The following is a 17348-nucleotide window of genomic DNA, read 5'->3' as shown; positions in this document are numbered from 1 at the left end:
GAATCTATACTTAAAAGATTGGTTTGTGGTTACCTCAGAGTGTCCCTTCTTTTGATAACTTCTAAGGGAAAATACGAGTGATAACATAGTGGCAACCATACTGGGGAAAGACCAATTCCTCAGTGAAAACAAATCTTTAAGAAACACAAAGTTTGATTACATGCATCTTGAAGAATTCATAGAAGTTATTTTGATGTCTTTATAAGAAATTACAAAAGAAAAGACTTGAAATCTGGCTTCAGAAAGAACTCAGTACACTAGGGCTAATCTTGACCCTAATCCACCCTCAGTGTTTGAAAAACCCAATTTGATCCCCAGAATTCTTAGAAGACTAGAAAGTTATATTAGCCCTCGACCCATATTCAGATCCCAATCCTATCCTGTCAGGTGGATTTACCTAGAAGACCTATCCTTTGATGAGTACTTTGAAACCTCTTTTTTTCAGACTTCATTCGACACTGAATTAATAGACCTAGTCCAAGACCCAGAGTTCATCAAAGAACTCGAAATCCAAAGAGCTAATTTGTCAATTGACCAATATTTGCAGAACTCACCTCAATCTGATCTTACCACTAAAGAAACCTCTAATCCTTCTATAGTTACTTCTTTTTCTGCTAGCTCATCATCATTCCCTCATCTCTCTCAACCTCAAACCACTCCACATTTGACTATAACCCCTAGTTCTCCATCCACAACTCAAACATCCACTGTTACCCCAACTCCAGCCTTTGTTTCACCACTACCAATAGCAATGGCCAACAGATATGCTCCCCTGGTACTACCAGCCAATTTAGGTGCCATGCCCTAGGACTACCAAAGTAAGATTACTACTTTTGATGGCACTGGAACCTATACAGCCCAGCAACACACCAAGAAGATGACTGATTATTTTGAAATTTATGAAATAGATACTGTTGATGTGCAAATGAGAATATTTGTTCAAAGTTTGTCTGGGGAAGTTAGAACCTGGTTCAGAGCCTTAACACCCAATAGTATAGATAGCCTAAGAACTCTCTACCAACAATTCTTGAATAGATGGGAAAAGAGGAAAGACCCCCTTCAGATTTTATCTGAATACAAGAACCTAAGAAGAGGACCCCATGAAACTATCCAGGATTATTGCACTAGATTTAATAGTGTGTATAGTGCCATTCCACTAGATCTTAGGCCCCCACCTAGTTTAGCCTTAATCAAATTCCCGGATGGATTTGATTCTGATATGGCTTTCCAGCTGAGAGAATGAAACCCCCCTACTTTGGAAGATATGCAAAGCATAGCAGTTAGTGTTGAAGCCAACCTGCTATCCAAAAGATCCAAGGCCAGGAGTGAAAGGAGGATACCATTAAAAGAAGAAATCTCACCCTTCGAACAAAATCTAGATGCCATAATTAAAGGAATGGATAGACTAGGAGACAGAGTGGAGATAATTGAAAGGAAATCTCCTTGGGATAGCCAGCAAACTAATGCAGGGAGAAATCCTAATTTTAGGAAAAATCAAAACCAGAACACTGGAAAGAATGGTCCTGACCAAAACATTAGACCCCCTTTCCAGGAGAACTATGTAGAGTCTTCTCACTCTAAAGACCCAGAAGAAGATACTCAAACCAATTTGATGGGGCTTGATGATGATGAAGAAGTTTTCTTATCCCAAGATGATAAAGAGGCCCATATACTTAAACAGTTTCAAGCCCAATTAGGAGAATCCTTTGAATTTAGATAGGGATATGACTCAGCAATTTTCAAGGTACATAAGTAGTACAACCTAAGGAGTAGAAAAAGTGCTGATAACCCTGAAACAAACCAAAAAACAACTCCTAATCAACCCAAAAAAGGCAAAACAAGCTCAGTGACAAAAACGCTTCAGATCCTTTCAAGAACCAATCAAAACCCTTCTAGCCCCACCATAGAAGATGTGTCTGATAACCAGCCCAGCAATAAACAACCTTCCACTTCAATTCCCTCCAAGGAAACAGTGGAAGAATCTGAAAAGATTGATGTAGGAGAATCAACAAATCATGACTCTAATCTTGTAAAGGAGAAAGACATAGAAAACGTAGCTACTCGAAATCCAAGAGCCCAAATAGAAAAATCCTTTAATCTGGAAGCAGAAGTTGGCAAGCAGAAAATTTCCGTTCCATTATCTGAATTATCTAAACATGATGTTTACCAGACTCAAATCAATAGATCACTGAAAATTATTGGAATTGAAGACTCAGTTAATCTTTATGATGAACAACCCGAGTTAATCTTTGCCCCATAAGTGAATGGGAAACCATTGGAAGGAGGAATTCCTCCCTTCTATGTTAGCCTAAACATACATGATAAGATTCTTCACAATGCCATGTTTGACTCTAGTGCATCTCACAATATTATGCCCAAATCTCTCATGGAAAAGCTAGACCTAGACATCACAAGACCATACAAAGATTTGTTTTCTTTTGATTCTAGCCAAGTGAGATGTTTAGGATTGATAAAAGACTTGTGTGTTTCATTGGTTCAATATCCTCCAAAAGCAATATTAATGGACATAGTGGTAGCTGATATACCACCCAAATATGGCATGTTGTTGTCAAGATCCTGGTGTGCTAAGCTTCAGGGATCTCTTCAACTAGATATGTCATATGCCACTATATCGGTTTTTGGACAACCCAAGAAACTATATAGAGAAACATTGATGAAATATGTAGTAAGTAGTCAAGAAAAACCCCAAAATTTCCCAATCTACTCAGTACACTCTAATATGGATTCTTTCATTCTTTACAATGCAGAAGCCAATCCTTCAAATACTTTAGATGTTTTAGCAGTAGAACCAAAAGAAATTGAAAAAGAAAAATCAACTATTAATATTCAGGAAATATCTAATAACAAAGAAAAATTAGATGACAATGAAAACCCAAATGCCATGGTTAAACAAGTTTCCAATACCCCAGATACAAATTATGAACATGAAATCCTTTGGCATTTAGAGTTTGATGGCTCAGTAAATAAACTAGGAGTAGGAGCAGGAGTTTGGGTGTACAATTTAGAAAATGATCATGTTGAAGTCCACGCCTACAGATTAAAGTTTAGATGCACCAATAATATGGTAGAATATGAGGCTATCTTGTTAGGTCTTAAGCTTGTTAAAAGATTAGGAGCTATAAGGGTGTCCATCATGGGAGATTCAGAATTAATATTTAAACAAATTAAAGGAACTTACTCAACCATGGATCCTAGACTAGGATATTATATAACAGTCATAGAAATCCTCAACACCTTTTTGGAAACCCAGCTTGCAACTATTCCTAGAAAACACAACATGCAAGCTCACAACCTGGCCATGTTTGCGAGCACCTGCAAATTACCTTTTCAACCTAATCATCAGTATACTGCTGAGATTAGGCACAGACTAGCCATCCCTGATAATCTTAAGAACTGGCAGGTTTTTGATAGTGATAAGAAGATTACTAATTTTTTAACTTTAGACAAGGAATTTTCTAAACTCAAAATAGATGTTGATACAGTTACTAGTTCTAATCGAATAAATGAGGTAGAAATTAAAATTTCGGAAGAGAATTCAATAAATATGCTTCACCCTACCAAATTCGCAGAAAAAGAAATTCAAGACCTGAAACAAATGGACCTAGATGAAATAATTGAAGAAGAAACAGAGGTTATAAACCTAAAGGACAATCATTTACCCAAAGGATTGACTCCTCTGGAAGATTTGTTTGACTCTAATGACATTTCAAAGAAACCTAAAATGGAGCCCTTAAAAACAGACATCGAAGAGTATAACTTAGGAACACAGGATAATCCCAAATTGATAAAATTGTCAAAATCTTTACCTCCTGATCAGAAGCTAAAGTATGTTGAACTTATGAGGGAATTCCAGGATGTCTTTGCCTGGAGTTATGAAGATTTGAAATCCTATGACACCTCTATCATTCAGCATACTATACCTCTGAAAGAAAATCAAAATCCCTTTAAACAAAAACTCAGAAGAATTAACCCTATGCTATTACCATCAATTGAGAATGAAATCAAACGCATGTATGAAGCAAGGATTATTGCCCCTATTATATTCTCAGAATGGGTATCTAATCTGGTACCTACTAGAAAGAAAATAGGTGAAATAAGATTATGTGTTGACCTGAGAAATGTGAACAAGGTCTCTCTTAAATATAACTATCCTTTAGCCAAAATGGACCATATATTGCAAAGGGTAGTTGGTTCTTCTAGAATCTCACTTTTGGGTTTTCAGGTTATAACCAATTCTTAGTTCATCCTCATGACCAAGAGAAAACAACATTTACAACACCATAGGGTACCTTCATGTACATTAAAATGCCCTTTGGACTTAAAAATGCAGGAGCAACTTTTCAAAGAGCAATGGAAATTGCCTTTGCAAAAGAAATTCATGATTTTCTTGCTATATATATTGATGATCTCAATTTTTTTCTAAATCAGATTAGCAACACTTGGAGCATCTCAGGAAAGTTTTTTTAAATGTAGAAAATATGGTATTTCTTTGAATCCAAAGAAGTCTTTGTTCAGATTGGAGGAAGGAAAACTGTTAGGTCATATCATTTCTAAGGATGGCATTCGAATTGACCCCTCCAGGATTGAAGCTATTTTACAAATTCCCTATCCCAGAAACATTAAAGAGTTATAGGCATTTTTAGGAAAGATTACTTTTTTAAGGAGGTTTTTCTCTAACTTAGCTAAACTCATTAGATCATTAAATAACATGTTAAAGAAGGATTCAACCATTAATTGGTCAATTGAGGCTAAAAAATCATTTGAAGAAATTAAAATAGCCTTAACAAGAACACCAGTCCTCACGAGCCCACAGTTTGATAGAGACTTCATCATTTTTTCTTTTGCATCGGAACACACCATAGCTGAAATTGTACTATAAAATGATGATCAAGGATGTGAAAAACCCATAGAATATTTTAGTAAATATCTTAGAGATGCATCATTAAAATACAAAATAATGGAGAAACAGGCTTTTGCATTGGTAAAAGCTCTTAAAGATTTCAGGTTCTATATTTTGTATTCTCATATAATAGCTTACGTTCCTAATGCAGTAGTTAAAGACATCCTAACTCAGGATGGAGTTGATGGCAAAAGAGGAAAGTGGATAGCTACTATCTTAAAATATGATAGAGAGATAAAACCCACCAAACTAATTAAAGGTCGGGGATTGGCTAAACTCATGGCAGAAACTAATTGCCAAGCCCTAGACATAAATTAATGAGCAGGAGATGGTGACTCCACAGATCAGCCAATCCTTTTCAGATTCACCTTGGTATGCTGATATTATTTATGTGTTACAAAACCTACAGGGTCCTCTAGGGTTATCTAGAACCAAGAATAGATTTTTGAAAATGAAGTCTTCAAAATTTTGTATCTTAGATAATTCTTCATTTTGGAAAAGTCATGAAGGCATTTTGTTAAGTTGTTTATTGAAAGAAGAAGCTGACAAGGTTCTCCAAGAATTTCATGCAAGGGACTGTGGTGGACATTTCTATTGGAAGTCAACTACTAACAAAATTCTAAGAGCTGGATTTTATTGACCAACCTTATTTGCAAATGTAAAGAAATTTGTAACTTCCCACCACAAATACCAAATATTTGAAGGAAAAAGAAAATTATTACCTTTACCATTAAAGCCTATTTCCACCAAGAAACCTTTTCAATAATGGGGTCTTGACTTCATTGGGGAAATTCATCCACCCTGTTTTGGTCAACACAAATGCATACTCACTGCAACTGACTATTTTACAAAATGGATAGAAGCTATTCCCTCCAGACAAGCCACAGATCCTGTCATCATAGGATTTCTGGAGGCCAATATTCTGCCTAGATTTGGTTGCCCATATAAAATTATCATAGATAATGTTGCAGCCTTTAAGTCAAGGAAAATGATTAATTTCTGTAACAAGTATCATATCTCACTGGGTCATTCCATAGCCTACTATCCTCAAGGGAATGGACCTGCAGAATCTTCCAACAAAAGCCTAATTAATATTATCAAAAAAATATTGGGAGAGAATAAGAAAACTTGGAACAAAAAATTGATCACTTCTTTGTGGGCGGACATGCTTACAACCAAAATATCCATTGGAACCAGTCCTTATGAGCTAGTATATGGCATGGAGGTTTTTTTTCCCTCATCTTTAGGGGTTCCTGTCATGAAAATACTCCAAGAAGCTCAGGTGGAACCCAAAGATATACAGAGAAGGATAAACCAGACCATCCATTTGTAGCAAACCAGGGAGGAGGTGTACTAAATATCATAAGTGCTACAAGAAAAACTCAAGAAAATCTTTGATAGAAGGACCAAAGCAAAAGATTTCTATCCAGGAGACAAAGTATTAAGATGGGATTCCAGAAGGGAGGACAAAGGAAAACATGGGAAGTTTGACTTCTCGTGGAAAGGACCATATAATATATGATTTCAAAGGAAACAATGCATATTTCTTTAAGAGTTAGATGGTGCAAAACTTGAAGGAGGACCAGTTAATGGTCGAATGTTGAAACATTACTTTGATCCCAGTTTTTAACTCTGATTAAATTTATAACTGTACATGATTTATCCTTTATAATGTCGAGTGTTGATTGGATGGTAAGACTGTGGAGTTGAAGCCCGAAGAGAAGGCCCTAAGCTTTAGAAGTATTACTGCCATACATACAAATAATGCATCAGGCAAGAGGGAGATTGCAGAGCACAATCAAAGTTGTTTAGAAGGCCATTGATCTACTGTTCTTGACTTTCCACCAGGGAAAGCCATCCCCAAGTGGAGCCACTGTTATGCCCCTATACCAATAGGTGTCATATATCATGATTGACTTGGTTTAACTCTGAAATATGTTCATACCTTTGCTTGTTGCAAATGTTTTTCATATTTGTGAAAAAACAAAAAATTAAAAAATGTAAAGAGGGTATACCCTAGAAAAAGAATAAAAGGGTAAAAAGAATAAAGAGAAGGTAAAAATATGAAAGAAAATGAACCCCAACAAAAGGAAAAGACCATGAAAGTGTGCAAGTCTAAATGCCACTACTATTTACTTTATGCATAATAAAGATTTTGTGCAACTTGTTACTTATGCCACAATCCATGGTAACCAAATAGTTTAATCTTGGTTATTCCATGTCTTGAATTTCATGCTTAGAGCTAAAGAACACAATCTGACCAAATTGTTTAATCTTGGCAGATAAGTAGATAGGTAGAGTGAATAAAAGGATCTCAATAGTTTAATTTGAGCCCTTATATGTAATAAGTGTAGAATTAGATAGCTATCACTATGTAAAAGAAAATAAAGTGTGAAAAGGGTTTGTCAGTCTAAGTGCACCCTAATAAAGAAGTGAAAATGTTAGGATAAAGTAGGTAGGGCAAGTAGATGATGGTTGCAGAATAAATGTGTGGTGAATGGTTAAGTTCAATGTTTAAATATTTTGCTTTCATCACTTGGACAAAGCACAACTCACATTGGAGATATAACATCAAGGAAACAAAGTCAAATTAATTAACTTCCTGACTCCATTTTTCCCTAAAAGTTCACTAATTTCCCCTAAGTGCTAAAGGTACCTATAAACAAGTTAGAGGGGCCCAGAGAATTTTTCTGACTTTTGGAGGGACCAGACCCTCGACCCAATAATTTGGAATGCCTAAAGTACTTAAATCCCCTTCATCAACAATTATTACCCCTTCATAAAGTCACTCATTCCCTTTATAAAACTTTTCATAAGTAAAATTCTATTTTACTTAGGGAAATTGAAATATTTTATCTCTAAATCCTCATATTAGCCTAAGTAATGTTGTATGATGAAATGCTTTCAGAAACAGTTTTACTTAGCGCGCTTCATATTCCATAATCATATTAACTTTTAACTTGTATTATTATTTAACTCTTGAAAAAGAATTACCCTTTCCCCGTATTATTATTAAAAATCCCAAAAAGTTATATATCCCGCTCTATGGTTGTAAAATAACCTTAGTAATGTTTGAATAAAGGGATTAATTAGTCAACTCGTGACTAGTTAAGAACCCCGACCCCCTGCAAGATCTCACACCTGAGTGAAAGAAGCTCCCCGACGATGAACCCTACAGCCGCCGCCGCCTCTGCGCCCTCGGCCATCGCTCGGCCTCAGCTCTCTATCGTCGAAGGGGAAGATCGATTCCAGACGAGGAAGCCGGAGCACTCCTCAACGCTGGAGAAGCAGGCATTGAACAGATATTCGGAGCAGAAACCGAACCCTAAATGCGAGGCTGCCGCCGCCGTAGCCTCCTTATCCTCGGACGCCGCTTGGCCTCTGCGCGGACATGCTGAGGAAACGGATGCTCGATTTAGGGTCTTTCGAAGGCGCGAACCAGAGTTGAAGCTCCAAATGGAGGTTGCGCAGAAGGAAGAGGCAAACCTCCATGCATTGAACTCAGGCGCGCACAGCCATGGCAGCTCTGGCCCCTCCACTGAGCAGCGGCCTCTCCACAGATCTGGCGCCCTTCACTCTACAGCAGATCCGAGGTGGAGCAACAGGTACCTTCGGCAGAAGATCTCTTCCCCCCCGCTGCCTCCTTCGCGTCAAGAGATGGGAGACTCTAAAGATTCTGGCTCCATGCTGCTCCAGAAATCTTTTGAAATTTCCCCTGTCCCCTTTCAGGTTCAAATAGCACAGATCTTGGGCAAAACCTTTCTGCAATGGGTAAACCCTACAGATCTGGTGCAGAACCTCAAAGCAAATTTGGAGCACATACTTGGGATCCCCTCAGCCCTACAGAGACTTATTTTCCAAGGTAAACAGCTCGAAGATCCTCTTCCTCTCTTTTTATAGCATAAAAAACAACAGTTCTTTAGTGTTTTCCTTTCGCTTGAGAGGTGGAGCTGCAGGGCAATCCTCTTCTGCTCCTCCATACTCCTACAAAGTTGCAGTCCGCTCTGAGATACCCGCAACCCCGGAACCTCCCAAACCCAAGCCTTTTTTGGTTGACAAATTGGAGGAGGTTCCCTCTGTTGAGATCTCCTACTCTGACCTTGCAGACGACACCCAAAAATTTGTTGAAAGGGCCATCATCTGCAGATTCAATGGGCTCTGGCCACGCTCAAAGGATCTTTATGACTAGATCAAAGACAACTGGACTGATCGTTGCAAGGTTTATTTCTGTGCAAAGGGATATTTTATAGTGCTGTTCGACAACCTCGAGCACTACGAAAAAGCCTTAGAAGAAGGCCCTTGGTTCATGGGTTCAGCAGGCCTCTTCTTAACTCCATGGTTCCCAGACTTTGACCCAGCTTCTGCAGTCATCACCAAAGCCCCAGTATGGATCAGACTTCCAAATCTCCCAATACACCTATGGCGCACAGAAGTATACAGGCAAATAGGCAACACCTTGGGCTGCTTTTTAATGGGAGATTACAAGAGGGAACAACAAGGTCTCTTTACATATGCTAGAGTATGTGTGGAGCTAGATTTAAGCAAGGGATTGCCAGAGCAAATCAATCTCAAGATCAATGACTCTGTTTGGACCCAGTTTCTAGATTACGAAAACACTGCCTTCCGATGCCGCCATTGTCACCTAACAGGGCACCTGCAGAACTCCTGCCCATCGCTGACAGCAAGATCGAAAAAGGGCATCTTCGCAAAATCCAAACCCAAGCGTTGGGCTCCCTGTTCACCGCCGCCAGCTGGGAGCTCTAGCTCCCCAAGTATGGAGGATGAGGAAAGCGATTCAGAACCGGACCAGGCGCCTCAGCCGATGGTTCCGCCCACGGACACTAAGGGGCACACCCATGTCTCAGCAATCTCCCAGAAACGCGCCCATGAGACTTCCTCCTCTGAATCAGAAAAGGAGTTCCCGAAGATAGAGAATTCCAATATTCAAGTTGTTCTAGCTCATTCTCCCCATGATGGTTGGACAAAAGTCAACAAAAAGAAAGGGAAAAAACACTGTGTTGTAGTTTCTGACCCTCTGGGGTAAAAGTCTGTTAGTCAATCCTTGCACTCAAACTATTTGATGTAGCTCTGTGAATGAATCTTTCCTCCGGGACTGAGGTTGATGGATCCATCATTTCCGGTCTGCCGGTCTCTTGCTTCTCCTGATTGTACTATATTTTACTTAATAGATTTAGTCTTTATCGAGAAAAAAAAAGAACCCCGACCCCCACCACACTAAATAAAGGATTAATTAATCCTCACGATTAACTAATAACTTTTTGACCAATCGCATTACCCCTAATGTAATTAAAAGTTTTTAAATTAACGTTGGGCCTCCTCCATTAAACACTAGTCACTTCCCACCCCCAACCACCATCTGATCAGATCTCTCAGATCCAACGACTATTGCTAGTATTGCGTAGGCCTTTTGGTCGGATGTTATACGCGCGATATGGGCGTTTTTCCCATGAGCAACGATGCTACGTGTCAACTGACTAGTGGAATCGCACGGCCCTCCCTCAATACCACCAACCTCCCATAAGTGGTGTGATGAAACCCGCTTACCACCTCCAACAAACGACAAAATGTCACATCATTAAGTTGACGTCACCTGTGCTTGTCGCTAAACCCACCAAAAAATTGACTTTGCATAAAAAACAAAGGGTAATCCATTTTGCATCCTTTATCCAAAACAAGTCCATCCATGCACGCAGTACATCCAAATCAACTAGTTCGTCCCCAAATTGTCAACTACCTTAAATGTTACCCTTCAACGCCACTCCAGTCTACTGTGTGCATCTTGTGAATGTGAACATCCTTGCCAGTTGCTCAAAAATAGGTATTTACCAGAGTTTCTCCTAGAAACCCTGTTATATACTGAAAATTCCTCTAAATTGCTTTAAAACCCAAAATTTTTAGTATATTTGAGTTGCTAAGCTTAATTCAAAACTCCCAGACACCTCTGTTTTTGAAAATTTCATTGGAAATCCTAGTTTCGTCCCTGAAAACACAAGAACCAAGATGGAAACCCCCGTGGCCCTCAATGTACCTCCATTCAATTCTCCCCATAAAGACATGGATTACCTTCCATTAGCAGATAAAGACTTCCAAATAAAAGAATTTGAAATTATATTGTCGATGCTGAGACGATTACATGAAAAATTCGGATAACATAGGACTTTGGGAATCAAATCTCCCAAAGTACCTATTCCCTTCTGTGCACATTTTCCTGGACATTATCCATCAATGTCATGCCAATTATAATCCTAACCTCAGAGCCATAATGTCCCTCAACCAGTCAGTTCTATTTACCATTACTACTGATTCAAGTAACGAAATGTTACAGCTTCAGCCCGGCCAGAACCTCACCCCCATTTCCATTAGGGAATTACTAGAAAAATCCACCAAAATGTCTAGTTCTAAACTCAGCCCTATTTTCCATACTTTCATGGATAAGAATCATATACCCAAAGAACCCCCTCCCTACCTAATATGTTTCTTCACTGAGATAGGCAAAGATATTGTTAATATGATTGCTGCCATTATGGGTTTCAATACTAGTGATTTTGTTGATGAACTGACCCTAGTTTTCATGAGTATCTTCACCCCTGGTCAGCCTCCTGCTGTCAAAGATGACTATGCTACATTCATTTCTGAAAAAATACATGACCAATTCATGAGGCTAGAAAATGAGAGAGTGTTCAAGTATTCTACAGTCCTATATCACCTCTTCCTTTACTACCAAACTGACAAATTTCCATTCTCTGTGCATAAGGTTGATACCAAAGGTAACCCTAGGTCAGTTGTTTTCTGGACCTCTATTTTTCAACACTCACCCTATTCTCCCTATTCATATATAGATTTCATTGATCATTTTTTCCATCCTGTAACTACCATGCTGACAGGAAGTTCTCCTCCTAGAATCAGTGATGATGTCAAAAGAATCCTTCAGTTGTCAAAGCAGTATAGGATAGGTGACTAGTACTTATACCCGAATCATACTATGATCAGAGTCCATGGGTGTGAACTTCCTCCATTCAAATTGCCCAAATATGTCCCCATGAGATTATTTTCCCTGGAGTACTACAGGAAAATAATCAACTCTGATCAAATCCATTTCATGAAAGCAAAGAAGAAAGCCCAGTTGAGGATCAAAGACCACTAAGGCCGATTTGTGTGCAACAATAGAAAAGCAGGCCAAGCAGCAGAAGAAATCATAGAAACAAAGATGAATTTAAAGAAAAGTTTTGTTTGGGCATATGATCCTCACAGTTTCATCTGTGATAAAAGGTTAAAACACAAGTTGTCACCTTACATCCATCACAGGATCCCTGAAATAGAACAATATGCCAATTTAACTGAATGGAGGGAAGGGACATATGTAGAACAAGGTAGTGATAAAGTTGAAGTTGAGAATGTGATGAAAGATTTGGAGAAGAGACTTGACCTGGACTCCTTTGTACAGATGCCTACAGAGTCTTCCCAAAGGCCAGCCCAGGAATCCAGTGCTCCCACAGCAGAGCCTTCACAGAGGCAAAATCAAGAACCAAGTCCATCTACATCAGAACAACCAGAAACAACAGACCAACCAGAGAAATCAGAGCATCTTGAAATATCTATAGAGTTAGATCCACCACAACCACATCCAACTCAAACTAATATGGGAAATCCTCCAATACTACAGAATCCTCTAAATGAGGAAAGGAACTTGAAAAGAGACAGAGAAGTAGCCACCCCTCCAAGCATACCCACGGATCAACCCTTTGCTAAGAGGCAAAGGATGAATCCATATTCAGAGGAGGGATTAATTGGAGAAACTATAGAGATCATGAGAAAAGAAGGGATAGATAGTTTACAAACATTCCCAACAGGTGGGACACCCTCAACTTCACATAGGCAAGAGCTAGAAAGACAACAGAGCATAGAAGTTTCATCTCTTAGGTCTTCTTCTGAGAAAATTATAGATATAAACGGGAAGTTTAAAGAAATCAAGACAAAGAATGAGCAACTGAAGGCCCAAGCCTATGCTCAATATTTAAAAATGGCCCCTACAAACCAGACCAGATTGATGTCAGCCTTTGACTTCAAAGAGGGGAAAATGAAAATGAGTTTCGTAAAGCCCACAGTGCTACAACCAAAATCCTTGGCAGATTATCTCAAAACTGACTTTGAATTTATGGCTAAAGACATCCACCCTATTGACCAAGTTGAATTACACAAGAAAATAGGTGAGATGGTATATCCAACATTGACCAACAAAGAAATGATGTCTCATAGATTGAAAAATTCATTGAGCAACACTACAGCCCAATTGCAGCTAGAGCAAGCCTCCTCACAGGTAAAAGATAATAGGATAAAATCAATGGAAGAGTTAGTAATTGAATTGGGGCATGTCCCAAAAGATGTCAAGGCAACAGAAAACTTAATTAAGAAAAAGAATGAAGACATAGCTGCACTTAGAAAACAATTGAAGTTGCCACCACTCATTCACCCTCAGACTGCTAAAGTAATAGAGAAGAAAAATGAAGAAGGACTTATGGACTTGGTCCTTAAGTTAAACGAGAAACTAAAAAAAATAGAGAAGGAATTGGAGAAAGTAGTATAGTCAAGGTAGAATGAGTCGACCACACAGTCTCAAACTATAGTGCCAGTAGTTTCAACAACAGTCCCTTCCACACTGGCAACTATTTTAGCACCAAACATTCCTTTGGCAACAGTTGCACCCATGGAAGCAACAGGCACATCACAAGAAGGCACACCAGCATAGAGCACAGAGGACTTGATTAAGTCAATGAAGGAAATGAAACTCCAAGTAACAGAGCTGCAGAATGTAAAAGAGAAATTCATGACTTTGGAGCAAATATATGATATATCAAAGATGAATTATGCAGGAGAAATAAGAAAAAACAAAGGCATGACCCAACAAATTAAAGCACTGGAGAAGGATCTATCATTTCAAAAGCCTTTGACAGACATTAGGAAGATATTGTGGACCAATATCATTGATTCCATCAATGATATTTGGTCATCAATTCAAATTATTTTTGAACACATTGATTTAGTAAAACTTGCTCTTGAAGAAATTGAGAGGGCCAAAGAAGAGCTAGGTAGAAAACCTGAGGAAGCTATTAGATTGATCAATTTTTTGAGCAGTAAAAGCAGGCAACAGTTGGAACAATTAGATATTGAGGATAGGACTACTACCATCCTCGAAATAAAGAAAGTATTGACCAAAAGGAATTTGATGCAAGGCCTAGAACGAAGATGTTAAAGCATGCAGAAAGATATAGATGAGTTCATGAAGAAGTTTAACATCTTAAGAATGAAAGGACTCCCCAGTCCTTTAGTTATCAATGATAAGTTAATGGTTCATATTGAGTACATTGACAAATTACATCAACAGGCTAACAGTCAGGCTAGTTCATCTTTAGCCAAGGCATTACCAACAGGAAAAGTGCTCTACGATGGTTTAGAGAACCTCTTTTTGATTGAACATGAAGTAAAGCACCTATTCCCAGTACAGCCCAATTTTGTGAAGTATACAGAGGCAGATGAAATCTACAGGAAGCTGATAAGGAAAGGAATACCAAAGGATGATTGGTGGACCAACATGACTGACATCCTATGAATTACCATGGTAAACCGTGAGGTAAATAGAAATATTTACCACAATAAATTTTGGTAAAAAGGATGAATGCTGGTGAATAGGTAAAAGAGTATCAGTTACAGGTTAAAGAGTATCAGTTAAAAAGATCAAATCAGATGTCCAGCACAGAGCTACTAAGACAACATCAAGATGAAAATTCGTAGAGCATGCCTCTAGCGCCTTAAACAAAAACAGGGACAACAAAAATCAGTTCATTATCTGTCACTATATTCGAGACCATCTGTCTCTAAATTTGTGTAAAAAGATATTTTATTTTCCTAGAATAAATCTCATTTAGTTATGAGATATTTTGATGTAAATTTTGTATAAATACTTCTTTATTTGGAGTATTAGGGGCGGATTCAAAGACATTTGTATAGACATTTTCTTCTAGAATTGAAGTGCTATTGTACCAAGACTTGTATGGCTTGCTGGATCAAGAAATAAAGTAAAGACTGTTCATGAGATACTTGTGTCAAACATAAATCAAATAAGTATTTTATATCTCTTGTTTATTACTATTTTTTCTCTATTTACTAATAATCATATATGTTTTCATGAAACCTGAATGATAAACAAGTAATGATTTTTCAGAAATTGCTTTACTGCACTCTATCTTAAATTGTTTATCTTATCAATGTTTTCTGCTAGACTATCATAGTTAGGGAATTCTTGAATGCTCCCTTACTTCGTAGTTTATCCCATTGGTTCAATTGAATAAAGGATTCTTAATTTCCCTTTGTTGATAGGCCTCCTCTGTTCCTCATGTTGACTCCGGTTAAAGGATTCTTCATTGCCCTTTCTCCCTGGTTAAGACCATTTCATGCACTTGAACTTGGACATTTGCCTTTTGTTTTACTACCTTGCCCTGTGAGTTTTCCCTTTAGTAATTGATCCGATCTAGTTAAGCCAGTATCTGATTGAATCCATAGCCCAATGGCTTGAAGGCCTTGTTCTATCCATCTGTTCCCAGAATTCCACCACCCAACCAAAAATCCCCTACAAGCTTTCATAAATAGCCTAATATCCCATAAAGCAAAGCTAAATAATAAAGAGAGAGCCCTCTCTAAGTACAGATTGGCTAGATCTGTACTTAAAAGATTGGTTTGTTGTTATCTCGGAGTGTCCCTTCTTTTGATAAATTCTAAGGGAAAATATGAGTGATAACATGGTGGCGACCATACTAGGGAAAGACTAATTCCTCAGTCAAAACAAATCTTTAAGAAACACAAAGTTTGATTACATGCATCTTAAAGAATTCATAGAAGTTATTTTGATGTCTTTATAAGAAATTGCAAAACAAAAGACTTGAAATATGGCTTCAGAAAGAACTCGGTATACTAGGGCTAATCCTGACCCTAATCCACCCCCAGTGTTCGAAAACCAAAATTTGATCCCCAGGATTCTTAGAAGACAAGAAATTTTTGTTAGCTCTTGCCCCATATTCAGATCCCAATCCTGTCTTGTCAAGTGGCTTTACCTAGAAGACCTATCCTTTGATGAGTACTTTGAAACCTCTTTGTTTCGGACTTCATCTGACTCTGAATTAATAGACCTAGTCCAAGACCCAGAGTTCATCAGAGAACTCGAAATCCAAAGAGCTAATTTGTCAATTGACTGATATTTACAGAACTCACCTCAATCTAATCTTACCACTGAAGAAACCTCTAATCCTTCTATACTTACTTCTTTTTTTGCTAGCACATCATCATTCCCTCATCTCTCTCAACCTCAAACCACTCCACATTTGACTATAACCCCTAGTTCTCCATCCAAAACTCAAACATCCACTGTTACCCAACTCTAGCCTTTGTTTCACCACTACCAATAGCAATGGCCAACAGATATGCTCCCTTGTTACTACCAGCCAATTTAAGTTGCATGCCCCAAGACTACCAAAGTAATATTACTACTTTTGATGGCACTGGAACCTATACAGGCCAGCAACACACCAAGAAGATGATTGATTATTTTGAAATTTATGAAATAGATACTGCTGATGTGCAAAGGAGAATATTTGTTCAAATTTTGTCTGGGGAAGTTAGAACCTGGTTCGGAGCCTTAACACCTAATATTATAAATAGCCTAAGAAATCTCTACCAACAATTCTTGAACAGATGGGAAACGAGGAAAGACCCCATTTAAATTTTATCTGAGTACGAGAACCTAAGAAGAGGACCCGATGAAACTGTCCAGGATTATTGCACTAGATTTAATAGTGTGTATAGTGCCATTCCACTAGATCTTAGGCCCCCACCTAGTTTAGCCTTAATCAAATTCTCGGATGCGTTTGATTCTAATATGGCTTTTTATCTGAGAGAACGAAACCCCCCTACTTTAGAAGATATGCAAAGCATAGCAGTTAGTGTTGAAGCCAACCTGCTATCCAAAAGATCTAAGGCCAGGGGTGAAAGGAGGATACCATTAAAAGAAGAAAGCTCACCCTTTGAACAAAAGATAGATGCCATAATTAAAGGAATGGATAGACTAGGATACAGGGTGGAGATAATTGAAAGGAAATCTCCTTGGGATAGCTAGTAAACTAATGCAGGGAGAAATCCTAATTTTAGGAAAAATCAAAACCAAAACGCTGGAAAGAATGGTCCTGACCAAAACATTAGACCCCCTTTCCAAGAGAACTATGTAGAAGCTTCTCACTCTGGAGGCCTAAAAGAAGATACTCAAATCAATTTAATGGGGCTTGATAATGAAGAAGAATTTTTCTTATCCCAAGATGATCAAGAGGCCCATACACTTAAACAGTTTCAAACCCAATCAATA

Source organism: Pinus tabuliformis, chromosome 7 (genome assembly GCF_031772625.1).
Source record: "Pinus tabuliformis cultivar Carrire ecotype Pingquan chromosome 7, CPIR1, whole genome shotgun sequence".
In the NCBI taxonomy this organism is placed as follows: domain Eukaryota; kingdom Viridiplantae; phylum Streptophyta; class Pinopsida; order Pinales; family Pinaceae; genus Pinus; species Pinus tabuliformis.
This window is presented reverse-complemented; position numbering follows the sequence as displayed.